Source organism: Pollicipes pollicipes, unplaced genomic scaffold (assembly GCF_011947565.3).
Source record: "Pollicipes pollicipes isolate AB1234 unplaced genomic scaffold, Ppol_2.1 Scaffold_4002;HRSCAF=4701_pilon_pilon_pilon, whole genome shotgun sequence".
In the NCBI taxonomy this organism is placed as follows: Eukaryota; Metazoa; Arthropoda; class Thecostraca; order Pollicipedomorpha; family Pollicipedidae; genus Pollicipes; species Pollicipes pollicipes.
This window is the reverse complement of record NW_023596420.1, coordinates 26,600,090-26,618,985: the sequence shown is the minus strand read 5'-3', so window position 1 is coordinate 26,618,985 and position 18,896 is coordinate 26,600,090.

Here is an 18,896-nt window from a genome sequence, read left to right as displayed (position 1 = left end):
GAGCGAAAAAATGTGCATTCTACAACAAAACATGGGAACAAGAGTTTATTTTCGCAGAACTTGGGTTCACGTCTCTCAAACCCATGATGGTCGCACACAAAAGTTGACCTTTGCTTGCGGTTTTGGAAATCCGCCTTTTCCCGCAAGCCAAGTGCGAAAACCTGTTCGACCCGTATTAAAAAGAATTGAAAGCGCTCGTTGGGCCTCGCAAGCTTAATTCTGTACTGTAGATAAAAACAGCGTGTAATGCACTAACTTATCTCCGATAATACTTAAGTAGCACTGTCTAGAATGGTACACTCACCGGTCAACAGATACCTGATTCACCACACCATGATAATATATTGCATGGGGTAAACCAACCTCTTACGTATGCATGAAGCTAAGCTTTAATCTACACCCGAAATGTATTGCATGAGATGGGGCAACATCTCGTTTAAAGCTCATATATAAATAAATATATCCATATACATATATGCATATATATATATATATATATATATATATATATATATACATAAGATATATATGGTATCGATTATAATTGCCCCCTGACACGTCATCTGATGCATTACGCAGGCACGTACGCAGGTAAGGAAGGTCGAATGGAACTGCTGTAGAGAATCACTGTGGGCTGGTACCTGAGGTCAAAACGTACACATCGGCAATAGGCAAACATGATTTCTCACTCCGTTCTGTACGCGAGCCTCCCTGGGGACGGGGTCCCCGAGGTTAGGCTTCAAATCGTGTTCATTTTTGAAAGTGGTGGCGAAGCCGGTGGTACTAGGCAAACGTGATTGGGGCAACGGCAACCGTTAAGAAACTAGTTAACATAATAAAGTATGGAAAGCTGAAGGGGAGGCAACTGAATATGTTAACGACAAAATACTCTGAATGAAGTTGCGTGAAAGTCAAATGTGAAGGAGGCGAAAACGGCGTACCTGCGTTTTCGCCGAGCACGGAAGGTCTATAAAATGTTTTGTCATTGGAAACCACTTGAACCGGCAAAAACTTTAAGCCTCATATCAGGGGATGCTCAACAGGGTTATCATCAAAGTTGTCAATAGTTGTAAATGATGTGCTATATGTTATTAGCCAATAGTTATATGTTTATATCCCGCATTATAATTCTGTGTTGATAAGATATGCCACATCAATGTGCAGCTTTAGGGAAATTATATGGGTTTTAACAACAAAAAATTCAGAACGCCCGTCAAATTCGCTGCTTTGTCAACGATACACGTGAAAAGCCCTGCAGGTAGCTTAACCCGGGGTTTGCGGGCCTGCAGGATAAAACACCGGCAGCGTTATTGCTCACAACTGCAGTCTTCAGCCGTACATCCCGCTCCAAGCCGGATTGCCCAAGTCGCAGTCTCGCTCCAAGCTCGACCGTTTAAGGAGATTTTGTGCGAGCCTTTTAAATTGATGGCTTTCTGAGACCAGCGCCCACGTCAAGCAGTGCTTGATGTGTGAGTCCTGACCCCACCATTCGAACGTGAGCAAAATTTTGCCGCGATCAATGTGCCGTAATGCTCGGTGGGGTCCGTTCCGGCCTCTGACGTCACCTGGCCTTCAGGACGGCCGCTGCCGCCGGCCGCAGGTCATCCCCGTCTAGAGAAAATAGCGGACGCCTGAAGGGACTCGAATCCACGTCACCACGGCTGGGTGACTTGGAAGATCGGCGCTCTCACCAGCTGGGCTGTCGGAACGGACAGATTTAACCAGGCGCCAGGTTTGCAGCCAAAATCCCAGCCCAGGCTGGCCGATCAGCGCTGCCGTGGCCCATTCGGCCAATACTGGCCACGTGACCTGACCAGCCTCCGGTCGCCGCGTGGCCGGCGGCCGTCCCCCACGACCCCGCGCCTCCCCTCGAGGTGCGGTCGGAGCCGGAGCGTGACCCTGCGCCCCGCCTGCTTCGCTGCAGAGCGGTGTCCGCGCAGCCCACGTGACCGGGTCGGGCCGCGGCGCACGTGACCCGGCGCGGCCGGCCGACGCCGTCTCCATGGCCCCGCCATAAACAGGCCCGGCGTGCGACCTTGGCCGTTCGCGACTGGGCCGGCCACCGGACCCCCATTGACGGAGCAGCTGGGCCGACTAATCGACACCCCAATCACGTCATCTGGGTAAAGCGGTGCGCGCGCGCGCTCGCATACGTGGCCGGGCCGGCCGCGGCCAGGCCCCACGCGCTCGGTACGTGCGCAGCCGGCCGCCTGGTTGACGATGCAAGTCAGGTGCGCTGGCGGCGGCGGCGGCGGCGGCGTCCTGGGAAAGTCATGTCCGCCGGCGGAGGGAGCGCACGGTGTCGTGCCGGAAGACCCCGGCCAGCCATCAGCCTGTGCCAACCGGGGGGGGGGGGGGGGGGGGGAGGGAGCGCAGACAACAATGGATCATGCAACCCCATCTGGTCGGCCCAAGGAATACCTGCCTAAATCAAAGGTATAAATAGCTAGGACGATAGCGGTTCTACAAGCGCCGTAAAATGTAATGAAAACGTCATTAAAATACCACAGGACTTTGTTATACAGTTGACGGCAGGGCTGCTCCGAGACTTCCAGCGATAAGAGCCGCGTGGCGCGGACGAGTGGGATCACCTTTAGACGAAACAACCGTGCGACGGATCATCGGACCATGCCGTCGGTGAAGACCTCCACGTCTTGCAAGCGCGGAGCTGACTCATTCAGATGCCGAGTGTGCGCGTGAGCCGCGCATAAAAAAGTGACAAGAGCCGTCAGTCGTGCTTTTTGTTGCATCTCTGGTGTTACATTGGACATCAGCGAGTAGCGTGGGATGAGCTGAAGCAGCAGGCACACACCAGCACCTCAGGCTGGCCGAGGGTATCGGCAACTGAGGCACTGGACACCAGAGCCGGCAGGGGCTGGCGAGGGTGAACTCATCACTGTGAGGGTGCTGGCAGATCGCTTGCGGGGTAATCAGGCTCGTGCACTGTCGCATGCACGGGCCGCCGTCCTGCCAGAAGGTCAGACTGTCATCGGCCCCGGGCGTATCCGCATCCAGTATCTGAAACAGGCTGAGGTGGTTGGCCAGCTTCCTCATAAGTAAATACTTTGACAATTGAGTCAGTCCATACTTTTCAAATCATGTACTTCCTTATGTAGTTGTATTAGGGTCCAGTGGCATCGCCAAGGGAGGGACCTTTGAGGTGCAGAGCACACACACACACACACACACACACACACACACACACACACACACACACACACACACACACACACACACACACACACACACACACACCACACACACACACACACACACACACACACACACACACACACGTATATATATATAGATAAAGCTCATGTATATACATGCATATATATATATATATATATACATGCATGTATATATGTGTACATATATATATATATATATATGTATATATATATATATATATATATATATATATATATATATATATATATATATAAATGAGCTACCTTTAACGATTCTTGTGCCATCAGCCCGGTTATCGCGCATTTTATTTGCTCACCGACTGCATCCATCATAGAGAAGCCACAACCCAGCTTCCGCGATGAAATCGTCACATCGTATGACTCGACACGTTTCTGTATTTGTTAGGGCGTAGAAATGCTTCTTCTTTGAATATGACTACATGCAAACATAGCATGTACTGCGCTTCAATCCCTGCATCCATGTAAGCCAGAGCGCCTCGGTGCCTTGCCACCATTTTCTGCGCCACGATCAAAAGCGACCTTCGGCCGTTGAGGTGCACTTTCGGATAATTTTGATATTGAAGTGGGCGGTGTTTCCCAAAAGGTGGTACCAACTCTCCCTCCCCATATTTCTCACGGCTCCAGGACAGATAAAAAGGTTCTGGTTTTCATTACGCGCGCAGCCAATTTACATACGCATGTTGTTGAAGGTACATGGCTTACTCAGCCCATGAGCTGGCGGCGCCGTGACTGAGCGCGCGGTCGGTGCCGGCTAGCGGCGCGACCTCGTCCGACAGCCGAACTCACGAGCCGGCACAGAGCTGCCTGCTCCGCCTCTTCCCAGGCCCTGTCTCGGTCGTCTAACGAGGCCCGTCGGCCGCCAGAGCGTGCGGTTCGACTCTGTGTGGGTCCTCGCCACGAGCGGCCGACAAAAACTGGCTGCTGCGACCGCAGCCGCCCACAAAAAAACACGCCGACCGTCCGCAAAATTGGCGCTCACGCCGGCCGATCTGCCCGCCGTTTTTCGCCGGCGCCTCCCCAGACAAAAGCTCTCTGAGTTTAATGGCGCGCTGGGCCGGCCGGCGTTTATAGTCGCCTTTACGGGCGGAGGTCAAGTGCTGTGCGCAGGCGGCTCTGGTGACCACTGGGTCCACGTGCAGTAGGTTAGCTGTCGGGCCACCAATGGCTCGCGCCGCCCACGCTGGCGACCAATGAGACCGCAGCTGGGCAGAGGCTAGTCGGCGGGAGAAAACAGGTCACCCACGCAAGGGATTCACCGGGTCGAAATACACTTGGCTGACGCTCGGGCAGAGGAGAGAGTGAGGATAATGAGTGAGGCATTCCAAGTTGAATGCATCAAAAGTGACTGGACCGAAAATTGCCAGAACGATGGCCAACAACTAATAATACCGGAAAACCAGGAACGCGATCGTTGTTTGCTTACATATTTTTCCTATTTTCAGATGAATCCTACATGACATACTTCCTGTACTTACGCCATACCATATCACGTGTTGTTGTGAGGATATTCATCCCATAGTAGAATGTTTGTCAGTGTTCTGGTCTGCGTACTGAAGATCGGTGCAGTGTCTCTGACGTGAACAGGACAGTCTCAGCGACCGCCAGACGTCGCTCGTCGATCGGTGCAGTGTCTCTGACGTAAACAGGACAGCCTCAGCGACCGCCAGACATCGCTCGTCGTGGCAGCACAGGTGGCGACGGTGACGACAGCTTTGACGACACACAGGTGGCGACAGCTTTGACGACGACAGCTTCGTGGACGGTGGCGACAGCTTTCACCAGGCCCTAATGCGGTGCGTTTGGTGCTGGTTACAGATATGCGCATCAGGACCGCCGTCCGTGAGGAAGTGCACGGTGAGGCAGCAGCTCCGCAATGTCTAGACCACGCGAGATGCTCCACGAGAAGCAAGACAACAATTATAGACGAGTACAGAGACAAGATATCCTTTATAATGCAAGATATCCTTTAAGCTTGTGACTTCATGAACCGTGAAGGTGCTAACTATATTGCGTCCATAAGGGTTTAAATACTGGGAAATGCATTAATCCTGGAAAGTGATAAAAAAAGGAAAGTGAAAGTTATATACGTGTATTAAACCATTGGGGCTTACACTGAGTGCATGTGTTCTTTGCCTGATGATGCAGCCGTTATTCTGTAGAAGACGTCGCGACCTAATATATATATATATATATATATATATATACATATATCTTTGTCGACGGGTCGAAGCGACTAGGGAGTGGCACGAAGTGATGTGCCATGCAAAGTGGTACGGTCGTCCCACATACCGCGTGTCACGCGCACTAAGGTAAATTTGGCAACTTATGACAATATTTACGGTTTGTACCACATCTCGGCTCTGGAAGGGCACGAGGTGATTTGGGAATGTCACGCGTCAATAGTGAGTGGAACGGGCGGTTGGTTGGCACTAAGTCTGTGGTCACACTGGCCACGTGTCGCGTTCACACGAGCTGGCAAGACGCATTTTGCTCTTTTCAACGGTGTTTACGTGTTGTGCCACATCTCGGCAGTCATGGCTTGGAGGGAATCGGGAGTGACATGCTTTGATAGAACCTCCGGCAGGCGCCGGTTAATGTGCAACTAAATATGCACGCGAAAAGTCTGCTCCAGAAATACCCTCATATACATGCCCCTTATGCACCCTATATATAAAGTGAAGCGATTAGCTTTCACCATGTTTTACATTAAGTTCATTTCGTTTCACCATTTCTATTCATCAAGTTTATCAAGTTGCATCAAGTTCTTTACATATACATAATACATAATACAATTACATCAAGTTCATTTCACCATTAAGCAGAGTACGCAAAATAAGGCCGGCCCGGCGTACCCCATTGCGCACCAAAAAGCTATGCCCATTCAAGGACAAGATCCGTTCGGTTAAAATGGTCATACTTGAACGTCTAATTTAGGTCTTGGTACTTTCCCGCTACCCGTTGGGGTACTATGCATCTGATCAGACGCCTTTTAAAAACTCCAAAAACAGATATGCGAAAAGTGTCGCCTGCTCAGAGGTATCAGCCCTCGATCCAAACGCTAAGACTGTTGGAGTACGATGATGAGCTTACACTGATGAAAACAAGTCACTTAAGTGAAACTAAGTAGACAAGTAGTTTCAGCGATTTCAAGCTAGCTGAACATCTACTTTTTATCTGAAAATAAGGCTTTTACGCCACATACACGCTTTACCATTGTGTAGTGAAATACAAAGCATATGCTCAACTCTGCGTAAGTGACAATATCCAGCAGACACTAATGGCAAATCTAGGGACCTCTGGCTTGGTGCTAATTTTTGGAATATCTTCTCTCCAAAGAATGAAACTTTTCTCTTTAAAACTGCTTGCTTTCTCACCTTTATGGCTACCATACGATGATGTAGACGAGGTGCCGGAAAGCATAAATAATCGAACAATTAAACCCCATTGCTCTTCCACTAAACCAGCTTAACGAGTAAATTAGTCGAACTCATCAAATGCAATAATATTTTAGTCAAACTATGTGGATATTGAACACGATTTAAGCGCGTGAGACAGACGAACGGGGCCTCGGAGTAGGTCATGGCTCACGCATTTCTGGTTAAAATTTCAGCGTTGATCCTTCCGTGGATGATGATGCGTGGGCTGAGTTGCATCGAACCCAGAATCGTCCAGAGTCCCCACACAACTACATTCAAAACAATCTGACCGAGCGCAGGCAGTGGCGCATCCGCAGCGAGGCCGAAGTGGGACCGTCCGTAAATAACGTCACGCATCTTTGCAGTGTTTAACCTCCTCCCCTTTGGTTACACACTTGCTACACTATACTTCCTCTCCTTCTGGTTATACTATGTTAAGCGTAACGTCCCAAAAACGTAACAGCCATTTGGCTTTTTATCCAGATAGAGGTTCGAAAATAGTGGACACGTTTGTCATGCGGGGAGGCCGGTGATATCCCGCTTTAAGGTTCTACTGTGTTACTGATTTTAGCACGATTTGCAGCCATACTTCAGTGCAACGCTACACTGTCCAAGCCTTCCCTACATCCATGGTAACGGTCCAGTTGCGTCCATCTAAGCCCCGTCTCTCCTTACGTAAGCGTTTATGAGTGGGCCAGTGTCCCCGGTTTGCTGAGAGGGATCGCGGTCTGCTGAAATTGGGTTCTCGGTCTGCTGAGAGGGCTCCCGTCTGCTGAAAAAGGGTTCTCAGTCTGCCGAGAGATGGCCCCTGTCTGTTGAGGTCCCGGAGCGCTGAGAAACGGTTCCCGGTTTGCCAATGCAGGCCTCTGATCAGCCTCGTTCCCCCTGGCTCAGTAATAAATCATCATCGTGGCTGCCTGCGTAGCGAAAGACTGGGCAGTAATAGGCTGGGCTGTCTTTGGGCCGCCCCCACGTCAGATTTCGGATGTTATCCACCCTCCCGATCTATGCTACGCACCTTAATTATTTAGATGCGCTGACAAGGTATTCCCTGTTTGAGCTTAAAACATACTAGATACCTCATCCGATACCAGCATGGGCGTGTTACTACAATATCATTCAGTCGAGTATGGTCAAGTCACTTTTGCAAGTGCTGACAATGTTTCTTTCGGTTGAATGGCCAACGCTCCTCCTGCTCCAAAACAGCTGTTATGCTATTAAATCTGGTCGTGTTTTCATCAGAGTTCGTACTTCTGGTTTAGACGTGTTTTTCTTGCACGTCAGAAACAGTTAATCTGAACAGTTCAGGGTGAGCTGCCTGGTGGATATTTCGGACTTCACAGAATAAGCGAACGCCCTAACCACGCACCTAACAGGAGTTTAAGTTAAGTGGCTCAAATGAGGGGCATTTGAGTCGATGTCTCGGTCAACTGCGGTTTCTAGCCAGTTCATCAATGTGCCTCTCGTCATAGTCGAGTGGTTAGCCGTCCTGCTTGCAAGTGAAGGTGCTAGGTCGAGCCCGGTTGTGTGCTCTATCAACGGATGCTCGAAGATGTCCGTCGTGCTCCCAAAGGTTCTGGTCGTCTTAGATATGCATATTAATCACAAAGATGCAACCAGTGAAATCGTCAGCTGGTGTAAGATCTTGTTAGCATTTGCCAAACACGTATGCACGCCTCTGTGCCGTGTGCCCCTCAGTTCGTGTTCCTGTTTGCTAGGAGGAGTTGTGGTCCGTGTTTCCGTCTGCTCATGGGGAGGACGCTAAGGTCCGTGTTTCCGTCTGCTTACGGGAGGAAGCTAAGGTCCGTGTTTCCGTCTGCTCACGGAAGGAAGCTAAGGTCCGTGTTTCCGTCTGCTCGCGGGAGAAAGCTAGGGTCCGTGTTTCCGTCTGCTCACGGAGGAAGCTAAGGTCCGTGTTTCCGTCTGCTCACGGGGAGGAAGCTAAGGTCCGTATTTCCAAGTGCTGGGGACCACTGTCCATGCTCCCAACCGCTGAGGGGAGGGGGCAGTTGTGGCTCCGTTTTCGGTGAAAGAATATTCTGTCTTCTTATGTTTGTTTCCGTTTATTGGGAGGTAGCTGCAGCACCCCCCTTGCGAGCACGCGGTACCTGCTGGCTGGTTTGATCCCAGCCGTCCTGTGCCAGAGTACTGCGTCAGATAAGGTCATTATTTAGAGCCGTTCGGTCGGCTTGTAACGATAGCGATGGCCCAAAAGGGATGCAGAACCACTACGGTTCATTTCGCTGTTATTGTGAGTGTTCCAGGCAAATTTATTGCTCTTACAGTTCATTATAAAGAGTACATCGATCATATTTATGCTTTCTTTTGATTCATCCCCGCACGGAAACCAATCTGCATGTTTCCAAGCCGATTGTGCACCACTTGGGCGATCAATGTTGCTCATCAATCTTCTGAGACTCAAATGTGCCGTCTGTCTCGCAATGAAGTAAGCTGCCGTAAGTACAGGAATCTGTTCGCTGAGGCTTTACAAGCTGGCGCAGTCAGACCGTGGCAGCCGGACATGACACCACCGGCCTTTCCAATATGTTGCACCAGACGGTTTCGGACAGCGCAGTCGTGCAAACCACTGCAACAAAGGGTGCCATTCCTTCACGCTCAGCGCAACAGCGCCGCCTCAGATTGGCACCGTTGACTCTTGAATGTGACAATAAAAATTAGATAATGATGGAGACGGAGGACGAATTTGGCGCGCCCTGTTTCGATGATGGATGACCGACGAGAAAAAAGCGTCTGTGTGCGGTGACGCAGCAGGAGTGACGCCGCTCTGTCGTGCCGCGGGCCGCCGCTGCAGCCGCCGACCGTCCGGCCAGGGGCGCGGCGTCCCGGCCCGCCGGCCGACCAGCTGAGGCAGCTGGGGCGCCCGCTCCACCAGCGCCGCCGCCGCCGCTCGCCCCAGCGCCGGCTCCTCCAGCCGCCGACCGACCAGCGAGGGGCGCGGCGTCCTGGCCGGCCGGCCGACCAACTGGGGCAGCACGCCACTTCCTCCGGTGGCGCCGCCGCCACGCTGCAGCCGGCCGGCCTGCAGCGGCCTGAAACCTCGCTGAAAAATCGCCATGTTTGCACAAAAGCGGACAGAGCTGACAGCGGCGATTGACGCGGGCTATGGTTTGGCGGCACGTGACCGCCGTCTGCGGCCGCCAAATAACACACCGCCCCCGGCCGAGGCGAGCACAAAACACCGGATGCAGAGACCCGGCCTGGCCCGGCCGACTGGAAACGCGAACCAGCCCACTTTTGATCTGTGACGTCAGTTGGCGGACTTACCGCCTGCATTCCCGCAGGTGACAGCAAGGTCACATCCACCACTCGGACCAGCTGGCGCTCGCACGGCGCCGATTGCGCCAAACATGCGGCGATCTCGTCCGAGCCGCGTGCCGGTGATGAGCTGCTCCCGTTCGTGGGATCAGTCGGGACTGCTCTGAGCTTCCGCCAGCTTTCCGCCGCATTTTGGCTGCTGCAAACCCATCAACTCGAGATCTCCTCATCCGAAATACATTGCGGCCGAACCGGGGCAGGCTTTTGGCCGCAAAGCCTGCGGACATCGCGAGAGTCAGCCACCGACCGCCGGGTGTGTGGCTCGAATCGCGGTCACTCTGCGCTCAAGACGCCCGGCAGGGGAACAACATGCAACAAGGAGCCGGAGTTCATGACGCACGCAGTTTCCGTCGGACCAGAGCCGACAAACGTTAACGACCGCTCCATTTATCGTGAAGCGCACGATAGCCACGTGATCCAGGGCCCTACAGACCGGGATTCCTGGGATGATTTCCTGTACGTGAGGTTTTTGCTCCACTGTGACATTTTACAGCGGCTTTGGGCGCACGGCGTAGTGCCCCTGACAGCCTGAGCGCTCTGAGATTAATGGCTCCCGTTGACCAGAGATAAAGCAGATGTATTCTGCATACAAATTTGTGCTCGCAGTACAGATATAGACCCCCGGTGTAATCATTCAGCGGCCAATAATCGAATTCCAAGATTGCTTTGATTACCGATCTCAAACTGTGGAGCGGTTATACAGCGCAGCGATGGTACCGCTGTTATGACAGTTCGTGCTGTGGCTGCGTGCTTCACGGCAGCATCAGTGCGTGCCGCAATTTAGAAGGCTATCACGCCATTTAAACTGCAACTATGACGTCCCTTTCAAAGCAAGGCGATTGCATCTCGGGTCATCGGGTTAAAAATAAAGTGATTGTAAAGGCAAGGTTTCAATGGTGTCATACTGGATAGAAATAGCTTATTTGTATTCCCACCTGCATTTTAAGCATGAAATCTTAGCATTGCGGTAAAAGCGAATGAATTAGATTGCACGCTATTAAGTAAACGCACGCCCAGGTAGTTGAACACCTCTCTTACAACTGCGTGATCAAACAGATGCATAATCTGGTGGTGATTACACAACAGAAACTGTCGATTTCAAAAGACGCACTATTGTAGCACAGCACAGAGAGCCTGAACATCCGCTGTGCTCCCCGAATACCGCCTGCGGCATTGCATCAGGTCGCGCCCGGCAACGAGTAGGCGCAGATACATGACCCTTTAAATGTAGCGCCGCATTAGCACCCAGAAACGCTCAGCCTCTGGGTGAAGGTGAGCTGCTGGCTCTTACAGGGCCGTGCCCATGTGTCATGCTACCTAGGAGGGAGCAATGTCCCCAGCATGCATCGGATTTCTCACCTTAACGCCTTGCCAACAGCTCGGGGTCGACACTTCAGAATACTTGGGGTAGGACCGAACAGAAAATTGGTGCTTCTGCAGACTTCTTGCTCACATGCATCACTTAACACGTATGCCGAAAAGTCGAGTTTTTGGAGGTCTAGACTTCAAAAAGTGTGCAAATAACACAGCTGCCTCGCAGCCTTAGAAATCTGGTAATGTGCTCCAACAGGGATGCTCTTAGAAAGCCCACATCAATGTAGACAACGGACTAGATGCGGCCGAATAATTATAATGTAATGCTGGACTGCTTTGTTAAGCTCCGCCCTCGGGTGAAATGAACACTTCAACAGCAACAGACCTATAACGGTCAAGAATGAAGCATTTCTTAATCGCGTACAAAAGGCCTCAGTGTGATTAGTTTTGAAGGGCATGTAGGAGCTATTCAAAAGCTAGCCCAGACACAGCGTATTAGGCGAAGGCGGGGATAGTTTAAATAGTGCCAGTCCAGCCTGAGCGTATGATAAATGGGATGGCGACCCGACCGAGTAAGGATGGGCCACGACCTGTCTCGATCGAGGCCCACCTGTCCCGCAAACAGGCCGTGAGAGACAAATGACTGAGTCCCCCCGCCGGCAGGTACTTTCTAACATAGTTGTCGTCGATGGCCGGTGTGACTCCATCGCGCGGAGACCGCCAGAAGCAGCAGAGGCGCGCCCGGCGGCCGCGACCGACACAGCCCCTCTCCAGAGGCGCGTCCCCAGCTCCCGGTGTGAGTCTCGCGGCCGACACAGCCCCGCTCCAGAGGCGCGTCTCCAGCTCCCGGTGTAAGTCTCGCGACCGCGACCGACACAGCCTCTCCCCAGAGGCACCTCTCCAGCCCACGGTGTAAGTCTCGCGACCGCGACCGACACAGCCTCTCCCCAGAGGCACCTCTCCAGCTCACGGTGTAAGTCTCGCGACCGCGACCGACACAGCCTCTCCCCAGAGGCGCGTCTTCAGCTCCCGGTGTAAGTCTCGCGGCCGACACAGCCCCGCTCCAGAGGCACGTCTCCAGCTCCCGGTGTAAGTCTCGTGGCCGACACAGCCCCGCTCCAGAGGCACGTCGGCCGGACGCTGTCATGGAGGACCTAGTCTCTCGCTGCACTCCTGCCAGCCGCCCAGCTCTGCAGAACTAATGCAATTAATGCACTATACTTCAGGGCGTGCCAATGATGTGTAAAACAAGGCTGGGAGGGAGGTTTAGCCGGCTAAACGTCCGCTAGCCACACAGCATCATGTGATTACGGCTGATTAATATAATTCATTACGCCTGGAGCGATGACAGGCAACCCATAAAATGCCGAAATTACTGCAGCCTTTAACGAGCACAGACACGAACTTTTGCACTTATGCAGCAACTTGTAACTTAGCTGGCGCACCTGCAGGCAAGGCGCGCCTGGCGCCGCTCAGACCGGGCCGCCGGCGACCCAGCCAGGCCCAGTGGCGCCGCGCTGGTAACACTGCGACTGGCGGGGCGAACCCAGCCCGGCGGGACGAGCCCAGACCGGCGGGACAAGCCCAGACCGGCGGGACGAGCCCAGACCTGCGAGACGAGACCGGCGGGACGAGTCCAGACCGGCGGGACAAGCCCAGACCGGCAGAACCAGCGCAAGGCCGGCGGGACGAGCCCGGACCGGCGGGACAAGCCAAGACCGGTGGGACGAGCCTAGACCTGCGAGACAAGACCGGCCGGACGAGCCCAGATCGGCGGGACGAGACAGGCGGGCGAGCTTAGACCAGCGGGACGAGTCCAGACCGGAGGAACGAGATCGGCGGGACGAGCCCAAACCGGCAGAACCAACGTAGGCCGGCCGAACGAGACCGGCGGGACAAGCCCAGACCTGCGAGACGAGACCGGCGCGACAAGCCCAGGCCAGCGGGAGAGGCTCAGACCGGCGAGACAAGCCCAGAACGAAGAGACGAGCTTAGAATGGTGGGACGAGATTGGTGGGACGAACACAGACCGGTGGAACGAGACAGGCGGGACGAGCCCAGATCGAGCACTGCACACCAGACGACTGCATCACGGCAGCACGTTTTGGTATGAATAACCTTTTACCATCTCTTTCTCTTCCCCCGTTCTCTTCCTCCCGCTCTCTCTCTCTCTCTCTCTCTCTTCCTCTCTCTCTCTCTCTCTCTCTCTCTCTTCTCTCTCTCTCTCTCTCTCTCTCCTCTCTCCTCTCTCTCTCTTCTCTCTCTCTCTCCTCTCTCTCTCTCTCTCTCTCTCTCCCTCTCTCTCTCTCTCTCTCTCTCTCTCTCTCTCTCTCTCTCTTTTCTCTTTACTTTTTATTCCTTTTGCCCCTTTAGTCTTTACTCTTTCCCACACCGTCCTCCAAAAAGGAGAACCGTCCTCGTGCTCTGCCATGTACTTATCCTATTTTTCTTACTCCTCACACCTGAATCTCTCAATATAAATATGATCTTCTTCCATCCCTGTACAAAATTTCAGTCCTTTTGATTTTAAGCCACTAAAATATGCCAAAGAAATCGTCTATATTATTATTATGCCTACGATAAAAAATGAAAGGACGCTAAATGGCACGCCTTCCTTTTCAGCGCCTCTTTTAATCCGCCAACACCGCCCTCTAAACAGGCATTCATTTGCAAAGAATCGTGAGGTACAATCCGGTTGATGACCTAGCGGCATTAGAAGTTTTGCACATCAACATCGTCAAGGCTGGGGTTGTGCGGTGCCTTTTTAATCATCCAGCCATCGAATTTGATCGTCGAACAGGGAATTATCTTGTCTATCATTAATTGCGGGTCAGCGAATATCCATAGGTCACTGATGCCGGGGTCATTAGCATTATAAGAAGACGGTGCATAGGCGCCATTAGCCGGCCGGAGCGGCACGGCCGGGGCCACTCCAAGCTGAAATATGCCCTGGATCAGCGGCCACAGGTGAGGGTCCGTGTAGGCGTCAGACAGCCCTGACAGCGACCCGGCCACCAGCATGTGACCAGCTGCAGCCGACAGCCGGATCTGCCGAGCAGCCCCGTGCCTACAGCATGTAGCTGACCTGGCCTGACCTCATACATGTGTACAGCGGAGGCGGGGCTGGCAGCGGCCGCGCGAGTCGGCCCCGCGCCGGTGCCGAGGCCTCGTGCCGGTGTGCGGGACTTATTGGGAGCTGCTGCTGCGACGCTGCGGTAGCAGCGGTGGTCAGGCGTGGCAGCGAAGCCTCTGAAGAGAGGAGAGCGGCTTTGCTTCGCTTCTTTCCGCGCAGCCTCAGTCTTCCCTACAGCTCATCTGGCAGAGCTTCCGACAATGTTGCCCCATACGGCTACCACATGTATGCGTCACTATGATATCACGAGTCGACACCGCGCTGTTGCGGTCCGACATCGCCAGCCGAGAAGCCAACACAGCCACGTCCAAACAGGGATGCCAATGGCATGACATTGTGTGGGTTTGCAATTTTTGCCAAACGTACCCGTTGAGCTATGATTACCTCACCGAAGTGGCGTGTTTAAGTCGTCGCAGTAAGCTGTATTTAGCGAGAGCTCTGCCAGCTGCTCCCCGGGCCCTCCAGGCCCTCTCGAGGCCCTCTCCAGGCCCTCTCCAGGCCCTATCAATGCCCTCTCCATGCCCTTGGCTCCGAGCCCGCCCTCCAAAGTGTGCCGTCAAATCCGCTCCAGACAGAATAATACAACGCTTTAACGGACATGCTAGGATTTTCTAGATCGGGTCAGCTGCTGCGCCGCCCCGAAATCACTGATTCCGGGCGGAGGTGGCCGTTACAGTAATTACTGATTTTGGATGGCGAAGAACAAGGTGCAGACTGCAGGTTCACTGATGTTGCCCGGGTGAGGAGATGGGGGGCTGACTATGCCACCGCTGTATGTATGTGTAGGACATGTGTTCTGCGTGTCTATGTGTGTGGGAGGGAGGGGGCGGTTGTTTTGCGGTGCGAGACGTGCATGGGCTGAGGAGAGGCGATGGCCGCCACGTGGGCTGCGAAGAGCCGCGCTACTGATGTGATGACCGCCACACGGGCAGTGAAGACGGCCGAGCAGTGTGGCCGTTGGACCCCTGAATATGCGCACCGGGTCGGCTCGCTCCCATGAAGATGAGCACCCGCCGGGGCTGACATTAAACCAAATGTCGGTCGTTTGCTGCAGCGAAATTGCGAGCAATCATACCGCATTTCGCCGGAACCCTGCAGCGGAGGAGCGCTGAGCAAAGCGGATAAATATCGCCAATCTCCGCGTGCAGAGAAGACGCCCTGCACATGAAAAATCCCTGCAACAGCAGCGTCTCATGCTCATGCTTTCAGGCACCTCGGATACACCGATTTGGGGGATTGCGCTGCTACCCTGGCGGCCAACTTCGGGCACACCCGACGTACTGCACACTTCTCGCGCACCGTTGCTACAGAACGCCGGAACGTCGAACGGGTATGTTACAGTGGCTCACCAAGCATGGGCCTGCGCAAAGCATTCACCGGGACGCAAGTTGCGTGCAGATAAATCTGACCATAAAGGATGGACGGGGGTTTAAATATGTACAATTTTGATTGCAGAAGCTTTGAAAGGTGGGACTTCTTTTAGCCATTTCATCCGCTAGCCAACGAGTTATGACCTTACCCGCTCACAAGCTATCCCTAACCGGTCTTACCCATCGTTTACCATGTCTAACACTCAGGCTCCAAGTCATCATATAAAAATTTCAACACGTACGTTTACTATTTCGTTCAGCTGCTAGAAAATTGCATGCACAATCAAGTTGTGGTGAATGAAAGAAGCAAAACAGGAGCACTTTTAGAGCATTGCATTAAGCATCACACAATGTTGGTCCAAGCCCCCTTACCTACACCCGTAACTTTCGACAAATCGCCGCCTGATGCAGCCCATTGTCCATACCATATCGGCACCCATATATTTACCCTATCCAGCCCGTGAAACCTTTTGTTGAGTATGCAAATACGCTTTGTACATCCATCTATTCCATGAACAGCCATAGACCACGGGTTTCAGCCAGTGTTGCAGGTCACCGAAACTGGCGAATGGCTCGTACTGATGAAAAGGCCTCGTCAAAAGGACAGATGTAGTCAAGTCTGTTTCGAAGAGCTCATTTTTTTGTTTTTGTTGTACTTTGCTATCTTAAGCTGAGACAGAAATACTAAATTTCTGCTCGTATTAGAGGTTAGTAACATAAGGGAAACGTGTATTAAATGAGTGCATCGAACAAATCCCTGGCACTATTCATTTCGTAACGACTCATTCAACCCTTTCTAAATCGATTACCCTGTTCAAATAGACAGATGTAACTTCAGTTAAGCTAGAACCCCCGGTTCGGTACGAACTATCGGGCCCATGTCAACACCCGCGCGCCGCTAGGCAAATTCAAATCACGCGCCACCTAAAAACCTTTCCCAAAGAGTTGATCATCCGGCCAGGACGGGCTTGGAATTTCGCAGAGGCGTGTCCAGATTTCGACCTGTCGTCACCTGTTTCGAGGTTTCATGCCTCTGTTTCCCCATCTCGGCGTCCACATCAACGTGCCGCGCCTACCGCTCGTGACCCACGTGTTTTCTGTCCCTCAGCTAGCCTGGCCAGTGTCCCCGCCCCCGTTAATTCCCCTCTTTCCGCTGTCCCGTCCCACCCCTGGTCCACTGGCGGATTGTCTCTTCCGGTCTGAATTCGAGCCACCAGCGGCCGCCCATATGAGCAGGGAAGGCAACAACCAGAAGCGTTGCCAGAATTTGTATCGGCGGTGCTGCTGATACACTGAGGTTTCCCGTGGATTCAGCACCACCGTAGATCGAACCGGGGTAGTTAATCCATCTGAGGTAGTTAATCCTTTCCTCAGAGTTGACCAGCTAGCAGTGTTGTGCGATAGTTTTCGGCAGACTCGCGCGCAGTCTTCAGGTGCAGAAGCACTGACCCCGGGGTGGCGGTCGCCAGAGGCTGCTTGACGCTGATCCAACAACGCACACCAAGCGGCGGTCAACGGGCGATAGCGACCACGCATAGAAAAGTGGTGATTTCGCTTTATGGCATCGAATAGTGCGTATGGTAGGTAGTCCAAGCCGTATATTTCCTCTGTGTGATTTTCGGATTCATCCTTGAAACATATAGCATTTACAGCATCACAAACTCTTGACGAAATGATGGAGCCTCTATTGTTTGTGTTATAACTGCTAATCCACTCAGAGGACGAACCTTGAAACCACTCAAGCGGAATAACATATATCAGTGCAAATCCTGAACAGCATGAATTAATTTTGAAAAATCTTCGGCAGCGTTATTCCCCTACATGCTGGTCGTTCTTGCGTACTCGTCTCCCGCCGCCCGGTGTTAGGCGCGGCGGCGCGCGGCGGCAATCGCCGCCTCGTGTTAGGTGCGGCGGCAATCGCCACCTGGTGTAAGGTGCGACGGCAATCGCCGCCTGGTGTTAGGCGCGGCGGCAATCGCCGCCTCGTGTTAGGTGCGGCGGCAATCGCCGCCTGGTGTTAGGTGCGGCGTCAATCGCTGCCTCGTGCTAGGTGCGGCGGCAATCGCCGCCCGGTGTTGGGCGCGGCGGCAATCGCCCCTTGGTGTTAGGTGCGGCGGCAATCACCGCCTCGTGTTAGGCGCGGCGGCAATCGCCGCCCGGTGCTAGGCGCGGCGACAATCGCCGCCTGGTGTTAGGTGCGGCGGCAATCGCCGCCCGGTGTTAGGTGCGGCAGCAATCGCCGCCTCGTGTTAGGTGCGGCGGCTCCCGCCGCCTGGTGTTAGGCGCGGCGGCAATCGTCGCCTCGTGTTAGGTTCGGCGGCTCCCGCCGCCTGGTGTTAGGTGCGGCGGCAATCGCCGCCTGGTTTTTGGTGCGGCGGCTCCCACCGCCTAGTGTTAGGTGCGGCGGCTCCCGCCGCCTGGTGTTAGGTGAGGCGGTAGTCGCCGCTAGGTTTTACGGAGACTGCAACGACGGATAACGGCACTGTTTTTGCAACTTAAGGTTGCAAGCGTGCATTCTCCAAGCTATTTAAATGGTTTTGAGCTTAGTGATTCTGGAAGAGATGAACGTCCTCGGGAAAAGGCGTCGTATCATGCCAATGTAATTTTTCTCATTCCGCTTTAATCCAGCCCATTGAGCACTACGGAGACCCATACTATTCCCGGGCAGGGGCCCCGTGGGTAGAATACTAGGGGATGCATTACCCTCTCCGGTGAGATGTTGAGAGTCCCTCTCGTCCCAGCCCGAGGTACCTACCGGCTGCAGTTATGGCGGTACGGGGCCGTAGGACTCCGCTTGATCCGGAGGAGCTTGGAGGGATACGTCATACATTGGTCCCCTGCCTGATGCGACAGGGCCTCTGACCGGAGCATTTGGCCCCGGATCAACACATGCACACTCACTGACGAAAAACATTCCTTACTGGCGCAGATCGTCCCATGACTGGTACAGTGACACCACCTCGACTTATCGGGCCCTAGCTGAAACGCGAAGGAAGACTTCCGTTCGGCATTGGAGTCCCTGACTGACACAGGGTCCTTTTATTGCCTTACCTCACGCATTTTCATTGTCATTTCTCATATCCACTTTTATTGTGAGGGGGCCCTACCAAAG